The sequence below is a fragment of the Aotus nancymaae genome, unplaced genomic scaffold, assembly GCF_030222135.1.
Source record: "Aotus nancymaae isolate 86718 unplaced genomic scaffold, 86718_ANA_hifiasm-v0.15.2.pri h1tg000008l, whole genome shotgun sequence".
NCBI classification, from domain to species: Eukaryota; Metazoa; Chordata; class Mammalia; order Primates; family Aotidae; genus Aotus; species Aotus nancymaae.
In genome coordinates, this window is record NW_026988419.1 from 20,170,840 (window position 1) to 20,195,780 (window position 24,941).

General features: G+C 35.4%; 1 protein-coding gene across 3 annotated transcripts in view; it reads right to left on the reverse strand.

The window, feature by feature from the left end:
* SPAG16 (sperm associated antigen 16) overlaps positions 1-24,941 on the reverse strand; it is a 1,059,797-nt gene that overhangs the window by 948,245 nt on the left and 86,611 nt on the right. The gene's annotated exons all lie outside the window — the stretch shown is intronic.

A 24,941-nucleotide genomic window follows, 5' to 3' on the forward strand; every position in this document is an offset into this window, starting at 1 on the left:
AAAAAAAAAAACAGAGCAAAAGTGGTGGTGGTAAGAAAAGATGAAAATGTAGATATTTTTCAAAGTTAGATCCAAAATAATTTCTTTTCATATCAGATGTGAGATGTGTGAGAGAGATGTCTCAAGGATAACTCGAGTTTTTTGTCTAAGTAACTAGAAGAGTGGAGTTTCCATTAATTAAGAAGGAGAATATGGCAGGGGACGTAACTGAAATAGAGAAATGATATTTAACTGGAGGTGTTAAGTAACCAGTTCGATATATAAAACTAGAGTTCAGAGAAGAAATCTCAGTCAAAGATGTAAATTAAGGAGTAATTACTATATATGCAGAATTGAAAGCATGAGACTGGATGAGATACCTAGGAAGTGAAGACAACAAATAGAGGGTTAAGAAGTGAGCCTTGGAACACCTCAGTATGTAGAGATTGGGGATTAGGGAACAAACAATAAAGGAAATGAAAAATTATGGTAGTTACTGGCAACAACAAGGCTTAGGAAATGTCCATGAAAGTGAGTGGCTGAGAATGGATAAAGAACAGGATAACTGGAGGAGAGGCTGTTAAGAAACTGAAAGTTCAGAGAGTTAGAAAGATCATCAATATCAACATTTCAATCATAAAGCATTATGGGAGAATTACTTTTAAGAAAGTGATAGTATCATGGGTATTAATTTCTTAATTGACAAAAAGATGAGGTGAGAAAAGATGCCCATAACAGAAAGGTACAGTGAGTGGGCAAATCTGATGACATGAGATTTATGGAAGGGTATGTTCATGAAGGAGGGAGGGAGAACAAACTGAAAGCAGCAATGAGAAGCAAAGGGGACACTTACCTGACTTCCAGGTCCAATGCTACATTTGAGTGGAATAGAGAGAACAGTTACCCTTAAAGCTACTGTAAGACATGATGTGCTGTTGCCGTCTCATACTGGCTTAAGAGAGTTGACTGTGGACATCAGGTCCCAGCTCCTCATTCAGTGAAGTAAGACGGTAGCTTAAATGGCTATGGTGTGAGTATTTAACAGCACATAAACTGGAAAACACTACAAATCAAGGGTTTTGTTTTCTTTTTCCAAAGAGTTGATTGCTAAAACATTTACCAGAACCTCAGTGGATGCAGGAAAAACTATCATGAAGGAAAATCTAGATTTTCATTAGCACAGAAGGTGAAGGGAGCATTCAGAGTAAAAGATTAAAATATAGAGGACTTTTCGGTTGACTGACCTTGAATTCAATAGAGTACAAAGAAAGGGTGTGGGGAGTCAGAAAAGGGAAATATTGGGTCAAAAAAAAGAAAGGATCCTCATGAAGGATTAGAGTTCTGGGATAAATGATTAACTAGGAGTCCTGGACTCCTTTTATGAAGACTGTAAAGAACATGGATAAAGGGCATGGGTGTTGAGGAAGGGGAGGATTGGAGGAGAACAAGCCAGGAACACCTGTTGCTCAGAATTTCCCATTTGGCTCCTGCTGACAAATGTCCTGAAGATGGGCAGTCTTAGTCGACAGGCTGGTGTGCTCTGTTGTTCTGTTTTCTCCTCCTAATAGTGTCCTGCAGAGGTACAGTCTTATTCCAAGTTGGAGAGTTCCCTCTCCACTCCTGCTGACAGAGGCATGGAGTTAGACAGAGGGCTGTTCTCACACTAAACTCATAAGCTCTCTCTTGATTTCTGTTGAAGGAGACCTCAAAGCCAACAAAGGAACAAGTTTATTTATTTTAAAAGATATCATAAACAAGAGCAAAACTATAAGATACTTAGAATTATATTTAACAAAAACATGTACAAGATCTGCATGGGGAAAAATATAAAATTGTTATTGAAAGACATTAAAGAATGTCCAAATAAGGGAGGAGATAAACTATGTTCATCTATGCATTGAAAGATTAAATATCAAAAAGATGCTAGAACCTCCATATTAATGCATAAAACCAAAAATATTTCAATGAAAGTCATGAGAAATTTTTTTAGAAATTTAGCAAGCCTACTATTAAATTTCTAGGGATAAATAAAGGTATGAGAATAGTTAAAACACTTCAGAAGAATAATAGTAAGGTAAAGAAAATTACCTTAAGATATATCCAAACTTATTAAAAAACTAAAACAATCTAAAAGTATGCTCCTGCCACAGGAGTAAACAAACTCACCAGTGAAATATAAAAGAAATTCTAGAAGCAAATTCATGTATGCATGGAAACTAAGTAACAGAGCTGATACTGTAGACCACTGAAAAACCATATAATTGTGTTGAAACAGCAATCATCTGAATAAAACAAAGTAAAACTGGATTCCAGCTACATTCTATATTAAAAATCAATTTCAAGGTAATTAAACATTTAAAATTGTAAAGCAAAATTTTCTAGACAAAATGATATAGACTCAACTCTCCCCCATTCTTCCCTGGTAACTAAACTACAAACCCTGGAAACGATGCAAGAGACAATCTAAAGGGAACTCTGAAAGGTGGAAACAGGAAGGTGAAATAATCAGAGATTCCAGGACTGGAGGAAAAGCATAATGATAGAGCATTTTATCATTTCTCATCGAACAGAAGAAGGTGAGCCAGCCCTGATGCCCAATCTAGCAACAAAAGACAATGTGTTCTCTAATCATAATGGAATCAAACAGAAATCAAACAGGAAAATCTCTAAACACTTGAAAATTAAACAGCATACTTCTAAATAATCTGTAAGTCATAGAGAAAGACTTGATAGAAGTAAAGTAATATTTAGAACTGAATGAAAACAAATATATAACATATCAAAATATGTGGAATTCAGCAAAAACAATGCAGAGAGGAAAATTTATAGCACTATGTTCTTACATTACAAAATCAAGAAGTCTCAAACCAATAATTTTTTCCTCAAAAAAAGTCTAAAAGAAAGAGCATAATAAACTTAAAACTAGAAAAAGACAGGAAATAAAGATAAAAGCAAAAATCAATGAAATTGAAAATAGGAAATTAATACAAAAGTTTACCAATAAAAAGCTGGTTCTTTGAAAAAAATCCATAAAATGGATAAATTGCTATATAGCAAGACTAACAAAAATAAATGGGAGAAGAAACAAATCACAAATATCAAGAATGAAACAGTGTTATCACTAAAGATCTTGCAGTTATTAAAAGAATAATAAGAGAATACTATAAACTTTATGCCCATAAATTTAACAACTTGGATGAAATGGAACAATTCCTGAAAAACTACAGACTACCAAAACTCAAGTACAGTTAAATATCTGAATAGTCATATGGGCATTAAATAAGTTAAATTTGCATTAATAATTAAAGTGTTCCCATCCAAAGATACCCAAGGTCCAATTGATTTCATTGGTGAATTCTCCCAAATATTTTAAAGAGAATCAACAACTACTCAGCAATTTAATAACATGATCAACTACTGATCCACACAACATCTTGGACAACTCAGGGGAGTTATGACAACTGTAACAGTCAACCCCCAAAAGTTAAATATTGTATAATTCGATTTAAATAATAATCTTAAAAATAAAAATATACAGAAATGAAGAAAAGATTAGTGGTTATCTGGGGTTAAGCATGGACAGAGATGAAGGAAAAGCGTATGGCTATAAAAGGGCAACACCAGGGATTCTCTGGCAGGAAGAACTATTCCATACCTTGATTATATCAATGTCAATATCCTAATTTTGATACTACACTACAGTTTTGCAAGATGTTACTGTTAGGGGAAACTGGGTAAAGACTGTATAGGATCTCTCTGATTTATATCTTACAAGTGTATGTGAACCTAAAGCTACCTCAAAGTAATATTAGTTTTAAGAAATTACAGAGATAATACAAGTAAAATTTAAATAATTTCTATAGATTAAAATAAAATTATTTTATCAATGTTAATTTCTTGATTTAGATAATTATATTGGGCTTATGAAAGATAATACCTATGTTTTTATGTTTGAATTGGTTGGTAAAGGAAAAAATAAACAAGAAAAATGTTAAAAAGCAAAAGTATAATATTTTGATCTTAAGAAAGGATTTTTAAATCAAATGACAGTAAGTGCTACCATAAAAGAAAGTATTGATTAGTTTACTACATTAAAATGAAAAATTTATATTCATTAAAAAATCATAAAGAAATAGAAAATGTAAGTCACCATGTGCTACAAGATATCTGCATTAATAGAACTGTTCAAAAAAAAAAGTCAATGATACATTTCAAGTATACTTCAAGGGCCAACAATCTAATGGAAAAAACTGCAAAAGATATGAACTGTTACTTCACAGAAGCTAACATATGAAAAAGAAAATGTTCAATTTAATTAGTAATCAAGAAAAAGAGAAATTAAGACCTAGTGAGATAACATATTTTACTTATTTGCCTGGTAATATTGAATATGGAGAAAGATTTAGACTAGTAGGAGCTCTGTGTGTGGGTTTATAAATACATTCAACTGGCTTGAAAAAAATGACACTATTTTATAAAATCCCCATCCCCAATTCCACCCCTAGGTTACTGTCCTACAGAAAATTTTTCACTAATGCTCTTGGAGATATACAAAAATATTCTTGGCAGCATTATTTATTTCCAAGACATTGGAAACAAACTGAACATTGTAACAATAAAACAAAAAAAGTAAATATTGTGAAATGAACAATAGCCACAAACAGCAACGCCAAAGACTCTTAGAAACAAAACATCAAATCAAAAAAGCAAGTTGGAGACTATATACGTATTTCATAATTGGCATTGAAAAATTTTATTTTAATTTATATATTATATTCAAAAATATATTTTAACTAAACAGTTGAACATTATTTTTTCATTATGCTATATTCTACAAGTTCATATTTTTCATAAATCAACAGTTGAAATATAGCTAATGTAAGTATAATGACCGAAGTTTTCAAAATGTTATAAATCTTGAGCATTTTTTTCACTGCAATCTCAGTTTTGCATTTTCAAAATGATCCAGGGATATACATGCATAATTCAAAAATAGATAGCAGAGTTTAAAATCTGAGAATAATTAGTTTCTCTTAATTACTTTTATTCTGATTCACATTTGCTTCTCTTGATGTAAGCAGAATATATTTAGTGTAATCATATAAGTATTTCTATTTATTTGATTTTCTACTTAGCACAGAATTATAAACATGTTGGCTTAATCTTTATTTAACATGGCATGATATTATAAATAAATATTTTGGTTAATATATTTCATCAGAGATGTTTAAATGAATTATTTCAACTGTTGAAGATATTCAACATTATTTTCATATTATTAGTATTAAAATTCCCATTTGCATATGGTTATAAATTTTTTAGCAACTTCTGTAATTTCAAACTCTGAAAAAATACAAAACTAAATTCTTTTGTAGAAACTCCATGTGTGATAAATAAAATTATTTAACAATTTGGTGTCATATTTACAAATCTGCAAAATAACAACCAGATCCTTGGTTGATGCCAGAGTCACTCTGCGTTATTCAATGACACGTCAGGCAAAAAATAATAATAATGGCTGCAAAAAAATATTCAAGAATACTGTACTAAATGCAACTAAACTAACTATAACAAAGGCAAAGTATCAGTATTTAAGTGGATTAGTTGAAGTGTGCATTATCATGCCAGGATGGCATAACACAACACAATGGCATGTACCATCATATCAGAGTAGAAGAAACCTTTCTCTCCTCTTCACATTTGCATATGGTTACATTTAAATTATAATCTATTTTGTATAATAACTGGCAGGTGTTATGATGAAGCTATTAAATAACATTCAATTTTTTTCATTAAAGAAATCAAACTATAGAATAGCCCTAAAGAAAATGAGAGCTGTGTAAAGTTTTTATGAGCATAGAAGCATCTTTAAATATGTAACAGGTGACATGCAAACATTGGAACACCAGAATTTGCCACCATAATTCTCTAATCTCCATATTTCTAACTGTATATAATATGAAATAGGGAGACTATACTCACAATCAGGGAAAACTACTGCTAAATTGTTCATGCCATTACATAACAAAATGGCTAAAATTATTAAAAAGTAATGAATCTGGAAGTTTTTAGCAGACATATTTAGTGTAACTTATGTCACACTTAAAAGAGAAAAATAGTATTAAAAATTAAAGATCTTTTATCTTCCCTTAGTAAATAATATTTTCTACAGAAACAAAATTACTTGAGTCTAAATCCTGTTGTAAGCACCGTGTTAGATATCTTACATATATTATTTCTTTGAATCGTAACAAAAACCCCTTGATATATATGGTATTCTTTCCAGTTTATAGAGATGAAAACATAGAAACTAGGTAATCTGCCCATGTTTGTACAGATAATACTGGCTTTAAAACACATATTAGGCTTCAACATAATTCATACTCTAAAACAGTATTTTCCAAAGTGCATGATACAAGATGTTAAGCTAAAGGGAAAATTGATTATGATAGTTAACTTATACAAGGATAAGTTATAAAAGCACTCAATGAAGGTAAAAAAGTATAATATTTTGTTCCCTAAACAAAATATTATATATCGTTTCTAAAGACCTAAAGGACTTAAAATAAATGTGCAAAAATGAAAACTCAGCCATAGCTTGTGAAAACTCATTCATACCTCATGAGAAAGCTATTTTAATAGCTATATCAGTAGTATAAACTAAGCTTTGAAAAGTCATTTGTATATAACATGGATTATTAATAAACACAAAATTAAATGACTAAAATTATGCATCATAAGTTAGTAATGGCAATTGGAACCTTTTTTTTTTTTTTTCAAAACTTTAGCAAAACATATTTTTCTTATAATAAGCTTTGAGTAAATGTTCCTAAACCAGCTGCTGCCTGGGCAAATAATCTAATAATTTTACCATAGGCTCTTTAATTGCTGCTTTCAAAGTTTTTAAAATCTTATTTAAAATGAAGATGATGTGAATATTTCCAAAAATGTTTTTTTTTCTTTTAACCTTTGACATTTAAATTATTAAGATATAAAGTATTTTAACATATTTGTTGTACATACTGCAATGTTTATGTATCCTTCCTTACATGTCCTTTCTTCCTATCCTTCTGGAAATGATCTATCTTTTTTTAATAACATTTTCATTGTAATGAAAGGCACACAACATAAAGCCAATTTTAGGGTAGAGTTCGGTGGTCTTAAATGCATTTATAATTTTCTGCAACCATTATCCTCATCCATCTCCAGAATTCTTTTCATCTTGTAAAACTGAAACACTATACTTATTAAACAATAACTCCTTATTCCCTCTCCCCTAGCCCTAACAAACATCATTCTACTTCTGTATTTATAATTTTCACTACTTGAAATACCTCATATACATGGAATAACACAATATTTGTCTTTTTGTTATTGGCTTATTTCACTGTTGTGAATATGGTAGAAATTCCTTCCTTATTAAGGGTGAATAATATTCTATTGTATGCATATACCACATTTTTCTTATTCCTTCAACTGCCAATGAACACGGAATTGTCTTCATATTTTAGCTATTATGAATAACACTGCCATGAACATGGTTGTACAACTATATTTTTAACATGCTGCTTTCAACTCTTTTGTGTATATAGTCACAAGTTTACCCTTGTAAACTATGTGAGATCATATAGTAATTCTATTTTTTTATTTTTTGAGGAACTGTCATACTGTTTTCCCACAGTGACTATATTATTTTACATTCTACCAATAGTGAACAAGGATTCCAATTAACCTATGTCCTCACCAACTTTCTTTTTCTTTTTAATGGAAATCACCCTTATTAGTCTGAGGTGGTATCCTACTGTAGTTTTGATTTGCATTTCTTAACGATTAATGATGTTAAGCATCTTTTCATGTACTTTACTATTTGTATATCTTCTATCTAGAAATGTGTATTAAAGTCCTTTGCCGATTTTTGGATTGGACTTTTTGTTGTTGAAATACAAAGAATTCTCTATATATTCTGGATATTAATTCCTTGTCATATATTCTTATAGGTATTTTTCTCCCAATCTATTGGTTGCCCTTTTACTCTGATTATAGTGTTTTTTGATGCCCCAAATATTGAAATGTTTATAAAGTCCAATTTTTCCATTTTTTTCTTTTGTTGCCTATGACTTTGGTGTCATATCTAAGAAATCATTGTTAAAATCAATGCCATGATGCTTTTGTCCTGTGTTTTCTTCTGAGAGTTTTATAGTTTTGTGTCTTATATTTGGGTCTGTGATTATTTTGAGTTAATTTTTGTATGTGGTATTAGGTAAGGATCCTTATTTTTTATGTAGATACCTAGTATTCCCAGTACAATTTGCTGAAAAGAGTGTCCTTTCCCCATTGATTGGTCTTGGTACCACTGTCAAAATCATTTGATAACATATGCAAGGGTTTATTTCTGGGCTGTCTAGTGTATCCTGTTGGTCTATATGTCTGTCTTTATGCCAGTAACATACTGCTTTGATTACTGTAGCTTTGCAGTAGTTTAGAAATCAGAAAGTATGAGTCTTCCAGGTATGTTCTCCTTTTGCAAGATTGTTTGGGCTAATCAGTGTCCCTGGAGACTACATAAAATTTAGGATAGGATTTTATGTTTTTGTAAAAAAAATTCTATAGGATTTTGATAGACATTGTGAACATAGGATATGTTTACATTTAGTAACGTCTTCTTTAATTTCCTTCAGCAATGTTTTATAGTTTTCATTGTACAAGTCTTTCATCTCTGACAAATTTCTAAGTACTTTATTCTTTTGACACTATTGTAAATAAAAATGTTTTGATAATTTTCTTTTCAGACTATTTATTGTTAGTGTATAGAAATACAACTGATTTTGTGTTGGAATTTTGAGTCTGGAAATCAGATTCTCCTCCTTCCCCACTGTTTGCTGGGGTTTTTTTTGACTGCTTGTTTTGTTTTTACTATTGTTTTCGCTTATTGTTTGTTTAAATTTATTGTTGTGGACTGTCTCTGGCCAAGGATCAGTAATCGTAGTGTTTTCTCAGGACTTTTCTGGACCTGCATGTATCCCTGGGCTTTTGTGGCCACTTTTTTTTTTAATTGCATTTTAGGTTTTGGGGTACATGTGAAGAACATGCAAGATTGTTGCATAGGTGCATACGTGGCAGTGTGATTTGCTGCCTTCCTCCCCTTCACCTATATGTGGCATTTCTCCCCATGCTATCTCTCCCCAACTCCCCACCCCCCACTGTCCCTCCCCTATTTCCCCCCAACTATACCCAGTGTATAGTGCTCCCCTCCCTGTGTCCATGTGTTCTCATTGTTCAACACCCGCCTATGAGTGAGAACATGCGGTGTTTGATTTTGTGTTCTTGTGTCAGTTTGCTGAGAATGATGGTTTCCAGGTTCATCCATGTCCCTACAAAGGACGCGAACTCATCGTTTTTGATGGCTGCATAATATTCCATGGTGTATATGTGTGTGGCCACTTTTTGAATATCATAGACTTTAATGTTTGGCTCCTCAAAGTGGGAAATGAGAAAAAAGAAGGTGAGAAAAGGAGACGCGGCCCTTTAAGTCCTTGGAAATCACTTCAGCTAGAAAGGAAGACAAGGGTGAATAATGGGGTAAGATAAAACAACAATGGCTGTAAACCTCTTTGTCTGCACCTCTATGATAAAAAGCAGTAGTTAGAGATAAGAGCACATATTCTTTATATTTGCAGGACAGGGTGCTTTTTGCCCACCCAGGCTCCTGCAAGGTACTCCTGGAATTTGTATGCAACCGCCTGCCACAGAGCTAGGGTGAATGAAGGTAGGTGCTGCTATACTAAAAGTTAAAATTGACCAAAATTAACTATAATTTACTGTCCAATCTTTCCTGTGGACATTGAAAGATTTCAACAGACTCTAGACTTTCCAAATCATTATATCAGACAGATTCTGTTAGTGCCATTGTTGTCTAGACAAGGAGGCATCCCTGGTGCTTCCCATTCTGCCATCTTCACATAATCCTCCCTTCTGTGTTTTCTTAGTAGCATTTTTACAATATTTTAAAACATGGTTTCCAGCAGAAACCAAGAATGGGTATTAGGGATATAAATATGTTTACAGATAGAAACAAATCAATCTAAATATTTTTTCATTAGGGAAGAATTTTCTTTTAAAAGAGCATGCATTTCATTCCAACCCAAAAGAGACTAAGAATTTGGGCAAAAAAACAGGATGGAAGAAACAAGTTAGCAGCCCCTTAACTTTCTTAATTTTCTTTCTATTTTCTTAAAATATTTTTAATAATAGTGTTTTTTTTCACTTTTTCTGCACTGTCATTGAATGTATATGTCAAAATACAAGGTCAGAGGTAGATTTTTAATATATTATAAATATTATAATCTAGCTCCAAATTTAACTCTACAAGGAGTCATTACAGTAATAAATTTGGACTACAGTGGATGCCATTTGATCCTTTTTTCCTTCTACAATAAAAAAAATTATATGTATAAATATTACCTTTTAAGACTATTCAAATCTATATGGAACTCTTCCATTTTGCTGTTCCTTAAAATAATATGTTGACAAACTGAAAGTTTCACGCGTATAATCATCATTCTTAGTCTCAGTAAAGCAGTAAATTTTTTTTTTAATTTTGACTTATGTGATTGCAAAAACCATACAATTAATTGTATAATGGCTCTTATTTCCTCTAGAATAAAATACATCTTACAGGTAAAGTGAAATTATGTTGTAATATTTAGTTATCTTTACAAAGACTAATCCATTGACTATTTTAGTAATCCACCTATGGACTAAAAAACTTTCAGGAGAAAATAGCTTTCCTAATGTTCACACAAATTATTTCCCTAATTCAAGAGAAAATAGGATAAACTATAAGAATTGACTTTAAAATATAATCAATGTTGTAAAAGATGTAAGTAAAATGCGATGTATAATGTTAGGAAAATATATATAAGAATTTTCAAGGAATGTCAAGAAGCTAGATACCTAACTGGCTTCAAAAGTAAAGATACACAATTGTCTAAGGAAGATTAGACCAGCTTATAGAGGCATGTTTTAGGAAAAGTTAACAGTCCATGAAACATAGGATGAACTGTTGAAAGAGAGTCTGCAAGGTTGTGAATGTAGTCCACGGAGACCATATTTAGAAGGGTGGGACTGAGAATTAAAGGAAAATGGGGCAACTGCAATAGGAAGTTTGGGATAGTTTCAGGAGAACTTTCACAATCTCTACTAGATCCCTTCCTAAATCCAACCAAAATAAATATTTAATCTAAATTTATTTTGCAAATGAAATTTCAAGATAAGTCCCTTAGGCCCTTTCCAAAAGGATCTGAACCCATACCCCACTTCCAACCTACTAAATACTATGGAAAAAAGACATCAATGGGGAGTTGGGAGACATTGGAAAGATTAGGATTAAAGACACAGCCAGACTTTTGAACTGAATAAAATAATAGTAGAATGTAGATACTATTAGAAGGCATTTCAAAGATGAAAAAATTAATATTTGTGAAATATGATAGTTATTTGAGAATTAAGTCATGTTATTTTTCATCTCAAAATGTTAATTGTTGTAGATGACTCCAAATATTCTTATAAAGCTATAGTACAATAATATAAAAATTTGAAAGTCATCAGCAAAGAAGTAAAATTTGAAAATACATTATAGAAAAGTCATTTTAGGAAAACCAACAGCAGAAATTGGTGAGAGATCCAAGATGGCTGATCACTAGCAGCTCGGGCCTCTAGCTCCCAGTGAAAGCGCAGAGAACGAGAGGACGCCACACTTTCAGACGAATATTTGTTGCTCACGGACCAGGAGATTCCCAGCAGAGGAGCCCCACGTGTCGCCAGGGCAACTCTTGTGGCTGGCACGGCGGTTTTGCTGGTGCCTTAGCACGCCAGTTTTTGGTGCAGAGTCCGGAGATTCCCGGGCAGAAAAGCACCATCAATCTTAACACCACTATTTTGGCCGGCGCATTGGACTGCTCAGATTTCAGCACTGGGAATCAACAAGTTGGACGTCTGCTCAGAGACCTAGTTAGAAAGTCGGTAATTACAAAGACAACAGACGGATAAATATATAATGAAGGGAAGAAATCAACGTAAAAAGGCAGAGAATACTCAAAATCAGAATGCCTCTCCCTCTACAGGGGATTGCAATTCCTCATCAGTAATGGAACAAGGCTTAATAGATTACACGTGTGTTCCAATAACAGAAGCAGGCTTCAAAACGTGGGTGATAAGAAACTTCTGTGAATTAAAAGAACTTGTTCTAACCCAATGCAAAGAAACTAAGAACCTTGAAAAAAAGGTTTGATGAAATGTTAGCGAGAATGGACAATGTAGAGAGGAATATAAGTGAATTGATGGAGCTGAAAAACACAACACAAGAACTTCGCGAAGCATGCACAAGTTTAAACAGTCGAATTGATCAAGTAGAAGAAAGGATATCAGAAGTCGAGAACCAGCTCAGTGAAATGAAACGAGAAGACAAGATTGGAGAAAAAAGGATGAAAAGGAATGAGCAAAGTCTCCAGGAAATATGGGACTATGTGAAAAGACCTAATTTACGTTTGATAGGTGTACCTGAATGTGATGAAGAGAATGAATCCAAGTTGGAAAATACTCTTCAGGATACCATTCAGGAAAATTTTCCCAACCTGGCAAGGCAGGGTAATATTCAACTCCAGGTAATACAGAGAACACCACAAAGATATTCTTCAAGAAGACCAACCCCAAGGCACATAATTGCCAGATTTATTAGGGTTGAAATGAAGGAGAAAATACTAAGGGCAGCCAGAGAGAAAGGTCAGGTTACCCATAAAGGGAAACCTATCAGACTTACAGCAGATCTCTCAGCAGAAACCCTACAAGCCAGAAAAGAGTGGGGACCAATATTTAACATCCTTAAAGAAAAGAACTTTCAACACAGAATTTCCTATCCAGCCAAACTAAGCTTTATAATTGAAGGAAAAATTAAATCCTTTGCGAACAAACAAGTACTTAGAGAGTTCACCACCACCAGGCCTGCTTTACAAGAGCTTCTGAAAGAAGCACTATACATATAAAGGAACAACCAATATCAGCCTTTCCAAAAATATATCAAAAAGAAAAGAACATTAACACAATGAAAAATTTACACTAACTAATGGGCAAAACAGCCAGCTAGCACCAAATGCTAGTATTAAAGTTATATATATTCAAATTGGATAAAAAGCCAAAACCCATTGCTATACTGCATCCAGACCCATCTCACATGCAACGATACACAAAGACTCAAAACAAAGAGAAGGAGGAAGATTTATCAACCAATCAGAGAGTAAAAATAAACAAATAAAAAGCAGGAGATGCAATTCTCGCCTCTGATAAAGTAGACTTTAAAGTAACAAAGAGCAAAAGAGGCAAAGAAGGACATTACATAATGGCAAAAGGATCAATGTAACAAGAAGAGCTAACGATTTTATAGATCAACGAGACAGAAAATTAACAAGGATATCCAGGACTTGAACTCAGACCCGGAACAAGTAAACTTAATAAACATTTATAGAACTCTCCACTTCAAATACATAAAACATACATTACCACCTCACACCTATTCCATAAGTGACTACATAATTGGAAGTAAATCACTCCTCAGTAATCGCATAGCATTTCATAGGTTTAAATGAAATATTGGTTGGCTGCTTGTTTGTTATTTTCTTCCCTTATTCTTTCCTGTTTACATCAAGTATAATTATTGGTATAAAAGAGGTTTTCAATACCCATTACTAAACTGCATTCTAGCCTGGGCAAGAAAGTAATACTCCCATTCTCTCTCTCTCTTTCTCTTCCTTTTTCCTCCTCTTCTTTATTCTTTTTCTTTCTTTCTTAAAAAAAAAAAACAAAAAAAAACAGTATTTTAATACATGAATTTTATGGAAAAATAAATTTCTTCTGAGTTACAAGAAGTTAAACGTGTGCATACGTGTATGTGTGTGTGTGTAGGACAGAGATGAAGAAATCTGAGACAATGTAGTTAAAAATCTTAAATCTTCATATTTACTTGAACTCTCTAGCCCTGCAAAAATGGCCTGCTTCTCCCTTTTAGAGGCGAGCACACTTCTCTTGACCAAGGGCAATTCAGAGTCCTCTGTCTTATGAGACAATACATGCTATCCTTACAATACATTCCCCACCCTCCTTCCTGGCCAACAGACCAAAATTCATTTAAGTAAAAATAAAACCTAGTCAGGATAGTAATGACTCTGTTAAAAGATGAAAAGAACTATTCCCAAAGGAACTGCAAGTATTAGCCAACATGTACCAATGGGTACCACAAGAGTACACGCAGAATTGGGTCCTGAGGTTGTTGAGATAAGAGAGATAGAACATAAAGTTGGACAAGGCAGAATTTATCAATATGAGAGTACTCTTTTATAACATACAATTTAACACCCTAGCAAGGAACCTGGTATTAATATGAAGTTAGGATGGCTCTTTGAAACTTAGGGGAAAGAGTGATAACCAAACTAAATGAACTAGAAAAGCCAATGTTACACACCATAACAAAAGAGAATCTAAATACTCAGAGAAGTGAGGCTGTAAGAGTGGATACACTATACAAGGCCAAAAATCCCATGAGATAACCATGTCCATCAGATGACCAGAGAATACATCCATTAGGAAAGCAGTAAGGTGAGAGGAGCAGCAACATCATTGAGAAGCTCAGTTATGGTTCTCTATGATGATAGTAAGGTATGTTATTAGAGAACTACACTCCCTGAAAGCAATTTAGCTTATAGGCTCATAAGAAAGCAGAGGCCAGACAGAGCACCTAAATGCCAAAAGCAATGTGGGCTCAGTTATGGAAAAGAACAGCAAGGCAATAATGGCTATCAGTATATCCTGAACCATAGAGTGCTAAGAAGATAGTCAATAGAATATAGAATCTTTAGAAGACTGAAAGATGGGAAGCCAACAATGGTTATGTTCAATCTGTACTACTAGAAGAAACAGGATGGATGATCAGGATACTGAGAGCAGACACCTTGTAAAAAGTCACTATCTCTTGCCTGGTTTCCAGACCTTAGCCAGTTTTCACACACTGAACCTAATGACTGTAGAAGTTTAGTTCCTTTGAAAAAGGATCCTCCTACACCGTAGCAAGTACATATAATAATTCTTCTATTCCTTTCCCAAAGACTTAGGTAACAATACAATGGAGAAAAAGAAAGACCCAGACATTGTGAAACTGTTGACACAGGGTCTAGCATGGCATTGTTATTCAGGGACTCACAGTTCTATAACTCCCACTTTCAGCCGGGCACGGTGGCTCACGCCTGTAATCCCAGCACTTTGGGAGGCCGAGGCGGGTGGATCACGAGGTCAAGAGATCGAGACCATCCTGGTCAACATGGTGAAACCCCGTCTCTACTAAAAATACAAAAAATAGTCTGGGCATGGTGGCGCGTGCTTGTAGTCCCAGCTACTCAGGAGGCTGAGGCAGGAGAATTGCCTGAACCCAGGAGGCGAAGGTTGCGGTGAGCCGAGATAGCGCCATTGCACTCCAGCCTGGGTAACAAGAGCAAAACTTCGTCTCAAAAAAAAAAAAAAAAAACTCCCACTTTCTACCCTTCACCACCTTAGAGTTGAGGATCAGGCATATAGGAACTAAGTAATAAATATAATTTGCCCAGATCTGGCTCACAGTAAGATGGAATCCATGAATCCATCTGATGGTCATTTCACAGATTCCCAACAAGTTAAAAGGACATATTTGGTATTTGGCAGAACTCCCACATTAATTCTTGACCTGAGGGATACATGTTACTATGGTGGGAAATGTCAAGTAGGAGACTTGAAAATTGCTCCTTTCCCTGTCAAGTTAATAAAGCTAATATTGCATATTGGGGTGTGGTGGAAAATGGCACAGATTTAAACAAAGGATGTAGATGTAGATGTAGAAGTTCTCATCATATTTCCATATAATTCCCTAGTCTAGTTTCTAAAATAAACAAAGATCCTGGAGGATGACAGAAACCTACTACAAACTCAACCAAGTAACAGCCCAAATTGAAACTGTTCTACCTGATATGGTATATTTGCAACAGCAGGTTAACATCATGTGTAGTCATTGATCTGGCAAATGTATCTTCTCATAAAGTGAGATTAGAAGCAATGTGCATTCAGTTGGGCAGACACCAGTTCATGTTTATGTTCTTGCCAAGGTTAACATTCTACTCTAGTCATAAGATAGCCTGAAGGGAACTGTGCTGCCTAGAAATATGATAGAACAACACTAATTATTATATTATGTTAATCAGAATGAATTAACAAGACATTTACTAATAATAAGTTTTGGATTTTATGATTATATGCAAAAAGAGCTAGTTGGTGCAAACAGGACAGTAGTTCATATCTCATATGTTTTGACTATCTATAGATGTGCTCATGAGAAGACACAGTTTTGGAATGCCAGGAGAATTTAAGGTCCTATCAACTTGTAATAGGAGCCCACTGCTGCCTCTGGGGCAATTCATTCTGGCTTTATATCCACTGAGTGTGTATCACCACTTGGTATACACTCAAGTGGTATACACTCTACTGGAGTGTATACTATCATTCAAGAAAATTCATATAATCATCATATATACTGATTAAGACCTAGAACATTCAAAAGAAATGAACAACTTATTTAGACATCCAAAACAATGCATGAAGACCCTTAGCTATTTTTGTACTTCATTATGAAAGGGTCAGGAACAAAAAGAGTTAGAAGATAAGTCAAGAAGGGTCAGCAAGATGCTAAATATGCTGCTATCTTAGCATCATGTTGGGGATATATTTCTATAACAATAGGAATAATATCAGCAACATTAACAATATAGTATCTTTTTATTTACATAATGCTTTTACAGTGTGTAAAGTGCTTATACATATATTAACCAATATATCAGCTTACTTTGATGAAAGGAGGTTGCCAGATCCAATACAAGAGAGCTAGGAGTGAAATCTTACTGTCCTAACATTTTTAAAGAATTCAGTCAGAAAATAATGGGATACAAGATGTAAAGATCTGGAACATATGGGCTATGCCATATGTGGCATCTTTACTGAAGCAGATAAAAATACCCTCTACTACTTGTTATAAGGCTACTGAGTTGGTGAATGTTTTATTCTCTACTCCCATCTGTGAAGGTAGTTAAACCAAGTTGCCTTTACCAGACAAAGACAGCAGAAAACTGTACTCCTTTGCCTCAAAGCCATATAAACTGCCCTATTCTCTGTTAAACTAAAGTAATCCTGATCCTCCTCATATTTCACTATATTGCTAAAATCACCCTAAATGGATCTGAAGAGCAGGAAGTAGCAAGTACCCTAGATATCTTAGCAAGACACTTGTGCCAGAGAAGAAATAAACACCAAAGAAATTCTGAAGCCTGGAACATGATAAGATAATGCTTCTAAATAAAAGGCAAAGTTACTATATCTTTTGTCCATGTTGAATAAAGAACATAGTATAAATGATATTTGGACCCCCCAAACTTTACAACATGTCCAAGATATCAGACAATTCTTCTCCTTGAGCTTTATAGCCCAGCAAATATTGTAATTGTTCTTCTGTCTATATCCGAACTAACAGTGGGAACTGCGGTCACTCAACTAAAAAATTTAAATACAATGGGAATAATTGGATTCCATGGTGACAGGGGCCAAGTGGCAGCACTCAACCATTAAAGGCAAGGTGGGTAGAGCTACTATAACGGACAGCAGAGGAAAACCAGCAATCAGAATAGTCTGACTCATGTAGAACTTTGGCATTGGTTAATTAATCATGGTGTTCCTAGAAGTGAAATTGATAGGAAGCCTACTGCATTCCTACTTAATAAATATAAGCAGAAAACTTCTAAGTCAAATGGACAAAAGACTAATTTGAATTGTAAAAACAGAAAATCAAGGCTCCTCAATCAACTTCCAGCCTTCAGCCAGTTTATGGACCCAGAACCCCTTGAATGAAGGGGAGGCCAGGTCCCCCTGAAGAAGGATCCCACTATACTACTGACATTTTATGCTGTTAATCTTTCTCCCATACTTCCCCAAGGAGACCTCCAGCCTTTTACAGTGTAATTGTGCATTCGGGAAAGGGAAATGATCAGACATTTCAAGGACTACTGGACACTGGCTCTGAACTGATGTTGATTCCAGGAAACCCAAAATGTCATTGTGTTCCTCCTGTTAACGTTCCTGCCTCTGCTGTAGGGGGCTTACGAAGGTCAGATAATTTCATAGAGTCTTAGGATGGGTGCGGTGGCTCATGCCTGTAGTCCCAGCATTTTGGGAGGCCAAGGTGGGTGGATCACCTGAGGTCAGGAGTTTGAGACCAGCCTGGCCAAATGGCAAAACACTGTCTCTACTAAAATTACAAAAATTTAGAAGGTGTGGTGGTACATGACTGCAGTCCCAGCTACTCAGGAGGCTGAGGCAGAAGAATCTCTTGAACCAAGGAGGTAGAGGTTGCAGTGAGTGAGTAAGTGTCACTGCACTGCAGCCTAGGTGACAAAGTGAGACTTCATCTAAAAAAAAAAAAAAAGAAAAAGAATAAGAATAGAGTTTTAGCTCAGGTCTTCCAGTGGGTCCAGTGGGTCTCCAAACTCATCCTGTGGTTATTTTTCCAGTGCCAGAATGCATAATTGGCATAGACATACTTAGCAGCTGGCAGTACCATATCCCCACATTGGCTCCCCAAATGGTAGGGTGAGGGTTATTATAGTGGGAAAGGTCAAAAGGAAGCCATTAGAGCTGCCTTAGAAAAATAGTAAATCAAAAATAATATCATATCCCTGGAGAAATTACAGAGATTAGTGCCACCATCAAGGACTCAAAAGACATAGGGGTGGTGATTCCCACCACATTCCTCCTGTTCAACTCTTCCATAAGGCCTATGCAGAAGACAGATGGATCTTGGAGAATGACAGTGGATTACGGCAAGCTTAACCAAATGATGACTCCATTTGCAGCTTCTGTACCAAATGTAGTTTCATTGCTTGAGAAAATTAACACATCTCCTGGTATCTGGTATGCAGTCACTGACTTAGCAAATGCCTTTTTCTCCATTTCTGTCCATAAGGTCCACCAGAAGCAATTTGCCTTCAGCTGGCAAGGCCAGCAATATACCTTTACTGTTCTACCTCAGGGATATAGCAACTCTCTGGCTTTGTGTCATAATCTTATTCAGAGAGTTCTTGATCGCTTTTCACTCCCACAAGATATCACACTAGCCTGCTACATTGATGACATTATGCTGATTGAATCCAGTAAGCAAGAAGTAGCAAACACACTGGACTTATTGGTGAGACATCTGCATGACAGAGGATGAGAAATAAATCCAACTAAAATTCAGGGATCTTCTACCCCGGTAAAATTTCTAGGGGTCCAGTGGTGTGGGGACTGCTGAGATATTCCTTCTAAGAAGTAGAATAAGCTGCTGAGTTTGGCCCCTCCTACAACCAAGAAAGAGGCACAATGCCTAGTGGGCCTATTTGGATTTTGCAGGCACCACATTCCTCATTTGGGTATTTTACTCTGGCCCATTTGTTGAGTGACCCAAAAGACTGCCAGTTTTGAATGGGGTCCAGAACAGAAGACTCTGCAACACGTCCAGGCTGCTTGCAAGCTGCTCTACCACTTGGGCCATATAACCCAACAGATCCAATGGTGCCCCCATAGGTGAACCACAGAGGCCCTGCCATTTTCTGCAGATAACTACTCTCCTTTTGAGAGACAGCTCTTGGCCTGTTACTGGGCTTTGGTGGAAACTGAATGCTTGACTATGGGTCATCAAATTACCATGTGACCTGAACTTCCTATCATGAACTGAGTGCTTTCTGACCCATCTAGCCATAAAGTAGGAGTCATGCAAAGCAGCCTTCCATCATCATATGAAAGTGGTATATGTGTGATTGTGCTCAAGTAGGTTCCAAAGGCAGAAGTAAGTTACATGAGGAAGTGGCTCAAATGTCCATGGTCTCTACTTCTGCCACCCTGTCTTCTACCTCTCAGTCTGCACCGATGGCCTCATGGGGGGTTCTCTATGATCAGGTTGACAGAGGAAAAGAAGATTAGGGCCTAGTTCACAGATGGTTCTGCACAATATGCAGGCACCACCCAAAAGCTGACAGCTGCAGCACTACTGCCCCTTTCTAGGACATCCCTGAAAGACAGTGATGAAGGGACATCTTCCCAGTGGGCAGAACTTCGAGCAGTGCACCTGGTTGTGCACGTTGCATGGAAAGAGAAATGGCAAGATGTGTGATTATATACTGATTTATGGCTGTAGCCAGTGGTTTGGCTGAAAGGTCAGGGACTTGGAAGAAGCATGATTGGAAAATTGGTGACAAAGAAACTGGGGAAGAGGTATATAGATGGACCTCTCGGAGTGGTCAAAAACTGTGAAGATATTTGTATCCCATGTGAGTGCTCTCCAACAGATGACCTCAGCTGAGGAGGATTTTTAATAAACCAGTGGATAGGATGACACGTTTTCGTGGACACCACTCAGCCTCTTTCCCCAGCCACCTGTCATCACCCACTGGGCCTATGAACAAAGTGGCCATGGTGGCAGGAGTGAAGGTTACACATGGGCCTAGGAATATAGGCTTCCACTCACCATGGCTGACCTGGCTATGGCTACTGCTAAGTGCCCAATTTCCCAGCAGCAGAGACCAACACTTAGCCTTCAATAAGTCACCATTTCTTGGGGTGATTAGCCAGCTACCTGGTGGCAGATTGATAATATTGGACCTCTTCCATCATGGAAAGGGCAGAGGTTTGTCGTCACTGTAATAGACACTTACTCTGGATATGGGCTTGCCTATCCTAAACACAATGCTTCTGCCAAGACTATTGTCTGTGGACTCATGGAATGTCTTATCCACCATCATGGTATTCCACATAGCACCACATCGATCAAGACACTCACTTTAGAACTAAAGAAGTGCAGCAGGGGGACTCATGCTCATGAAATCTGCTGGTCTTACCATGTTCCCCATCATCCTGAAGCAGGTGGATTGATAAAACCATGGAATGGCCTTTTGAAGTCACAATTACAATGCCAACTAGGTGATGATACTTTGCTGGGCTGAGGCAAAGTTATACAGCAAGCCATATATGCTCTGAATCAGCATCCAACATATGGTACTGTTTCTCCCATAGTCAGGATTCATAGATCCAGGAATCAAGGGGTGGAAGTGGCACCATTTACCATCACCCCTAGTGATTCACTAGCAAAATTTTTGCTTCCTATTCTCACAACATTACATTCTGCTGGCCTAGAGATCTTAGTTCTGGAGGGAAGAACGATGCCACCAGGAGACACAACAATGATTCCATTAAACTAGAAGTTAAGATTGCCACCTGGACACTTTGGGCTCCTCCTACCTTTAAGTCAACAGGCTAAGAAGGGAGTTACAGTGTTGGCTGGGGTGAATGACCCGGATTATCAAGATGAAATCAGTCTACTGCTCCACAGTGGAGGTAACGAAGAGTATGCACAGAATACAGGAGATCTGTTAGGGTGCTTCTTAGTATTACCATGCCCTGTGATTAAGGTCATTGGGAAATACAACAGCCCAATCAGGGCAAGACTATATATGGCCCAGACAGTTCAGGAATGAAGGTTTGGGTCACTTAACAAGGAAAAAATCCACAACCTGCTGAGGTACTTGCTGAAGGCAAAGGGAATACAGAATAGGTAGTAAAAGAAGGTAGTCATCAATACCAGCTATGACCACATGACCGGCTGCAGAAAGAGGATTATAATTATCATGAGTATTTCCTTCTTTTGTTAAAACCATGGTTGTCCATGTATACACTTGTATTAAAACAAAATCTTCATTTTATTTTCTTTTTTTTCCCTTATCACGTGACATGAGATTTATTGACTTCACATCAGCATTTAAGTATTGTTGACTTTATATAATAGTATTTGAGTTGGGGATTGATGTACTTCTGGCTGTAGGAAGGATAGTTGTATTATGTTAGGCATAAGTATGACCTTATTATTGTCTTTATTTGAAGATTATGTATGCTGTCAGGAGATGTGTATGGGTTGAAGTTGACAAAGGGTGGACTTATGATGGTTAATAATGTTAACTTGATTGGATTGAAGGATGCAAAATATTGATCCTGGGTGTGGCTGTGAGGGTGTTGCCAAAGCAGATTAACCTTTGAGTTAATGGGCTGGAAAGACAGACACACCCTAATCTGGGCAGGCACCATCTAATCAGCTTCTGATTGTATATGAGAAGGGGGTTCATATAGTAATATCAGATTGGCCTAACCTCCCATTCTACATCTTTCTCTCATGCTGGATGCCTCCTGCTCTCGAACATCAGACTCTAAGTTCTTCAGTTTTAGGACTTGGACTGGCTCTCCCTGATCCTCAGTTTGCAGATGGCCTATTATGGGACCTTGTGATCTTGTAAGTTAATACTTAATAAACTCCCCATATATACATTTATATATATTTATATATATATCATATAAGATATATTATATCTTAGTTCTATATCTCTAGAGAACATATACACACATATGTGTGTGTGTGTGTATTAGTTCTCTCCCTCTAGAGAACTAATATCTATATATCCTTCTATCCCTGACTGATACAGTGCTCATCAGGGTAATTAATAGCTTTCTGATTTTGCCAAGTTCCAAGAACTCTAAGCCATCACAAGGTATCTCAAGTCAAGTAACAACTCTTCATTCCTTTTAAATTTCTCTCTCCTTGCACCCTCAATCTTGCCAGTTAGCAAACTAGAGAAAAAGTATGAGGAAAAGAAATACGAACAGCCTCACAACACCACCATCACAACCCCTTCCACACTGCAACTGTCTAGCCCAAAGAAGATTTCAGCTAAGGGTTAGCTAAAAATTTAACTTCATGTCAAATGTGGAACTTTTGTGTTACATAAAGCTGGACATATTTAATTACTGATTTGAGACTGTGTTTTGAAACCAGGGTAAACACACACTTAATAATAATTTCATGAAGCCTTAAATGAATTATCACCCTAGGGTAAGGGTTGAATTACCTTCACTGAGCAGTTTTAAGGATCAGTAGGTCACATAAATAAAGTTGTTATTATGATTACACCTCAATGTTCTAGTTTTTCAAAATGCTAGTTTACTAGTAAATTGCATTGCATATGGTATTTTTTACTTCCTAACAAAATAACAAGGATCAGACCAACAGCAATTATTGCTATCCTCTAAGACATTAAAACAATGCCTTTAAAATTCTGGTGAAAAATTAATTTAAAACTAGAACTCTATGTCCAGCAAAATACCAACTCAGTGTAAGGCAGAACAAGAATATTTCAAATGTATGAACTTAGATTATTTATTTCCATTGACCCTTTCTGAAAATTACTCAAGGGATACTCTAGGAAAATAGAAAGAGCAATCCATAAGAAAAATAGGAAAATACATAACAGGGGCAGCTGAGTATAAGCCCAGGAAGCAGAAAAGAGTGACTGTATTTAAAAGAGAAATCTTTTAAATATAGTCCTGTGCACTTCAGGTATTCTCCTTCCTCTTCTATAGTTCTAGTTAGATTTGCAATGTCTGCAATCAATCATATTTACTTAAGCATAATCCATTTAAAGGCTGTTTATGGGATTAAATTTTAGTATTAATTTACAGACAAAGCACAGAAAATAGAATTAAGACTATAGAACAAATGTAAATGTTATCAATTATGACAACATGCATAATAATATAACTCAAATCAAATCAGTAAAGTGCTCTTAATGCCTCTTTGTTACAGCAGAGAGTCAATAGGTACCATGTAAAGTGAATGATTAAATAAACAGAAACAGAACTCAGTCATTTGTTATAATAACAAGAAAATTAAGAGAAATATTAGTAAAAATGATTACTCAGTAAGGGTGAGAAGGATTCACTTTATTTTACACTTCAGCCCTTTTATATGACCTTTTAATATGACCTATGTCATATTAAAATGTATGTTGTAGATATTACATTAAATATCTGAATGCAACACCATAAAATACTATGCATAAATATGAAATGTACTTTCCTATATTTTAGTAGCTTTTTGTCACATAAAAAGTCAACCTTGCATTATTAATCTAAACTCTTACAAGCCATAAGCACTGAGTGAATTAATCAACAAATCACTTTAAGCATGACTTACTACTTACTACCTGAAAGAGAATATTTACACCATTAGAGAATGAAAATGTTTCTGATGATAATCACCACCATCATTCCAAAAATCCTTCAATCTGATGTGAGTCTGCCTCACATACCATAATCTATAAATTAATTATGATGATAGAAAACAAGAAAACACTAATCTGGTTAAGCACAAGACAAGATTATAATGAAAAGCTTATTATAACCAAAAAGTGATTAGTTTTTATTTTATTCAAATATTTTATAAAATACCAGAATCTAATGCATATCTTAGAGAGAAAAAAATATTACTGGCATTACCTAAGTAAAAGCTATTATTTGAATTCATACAAATCTATTCTTCTTCTAGAATTATTGTTACTAAGAAGCAATTATAGTTGCAAGTATTTTTATTTTAAAATAAGTGCCAGATATTTTAGAACTCTAAGGTAACAACTTCCTTTTGAGAAAATTTATTACCTGAGCTAGACTTTTATGTAATTTTCATAACAATAAAGTAAACTCTCCACAGGTTTTACGTAATTTTCTTCATTTCTGATTTTTTTGGCCAACCACTTTTAATACCATTTTCTTTAGTCACTATGAAGATTTAAACTACCAGCCTGATTACAAAGTGAAGGTACTCAAGATATAAGGAGATTGTTAAGTGGTGCATAATGCTATTTCATTCTACCTTTAAAGAAGACTAAGTAAAGTCTGACATCACATTTTGAGGAAAGAAATAACAAGATAGGACCTGGGATTTCTTTTAGAGGCAATTTCAAGCAGAAAAGTTAGGAGTGAGCAGACATGAT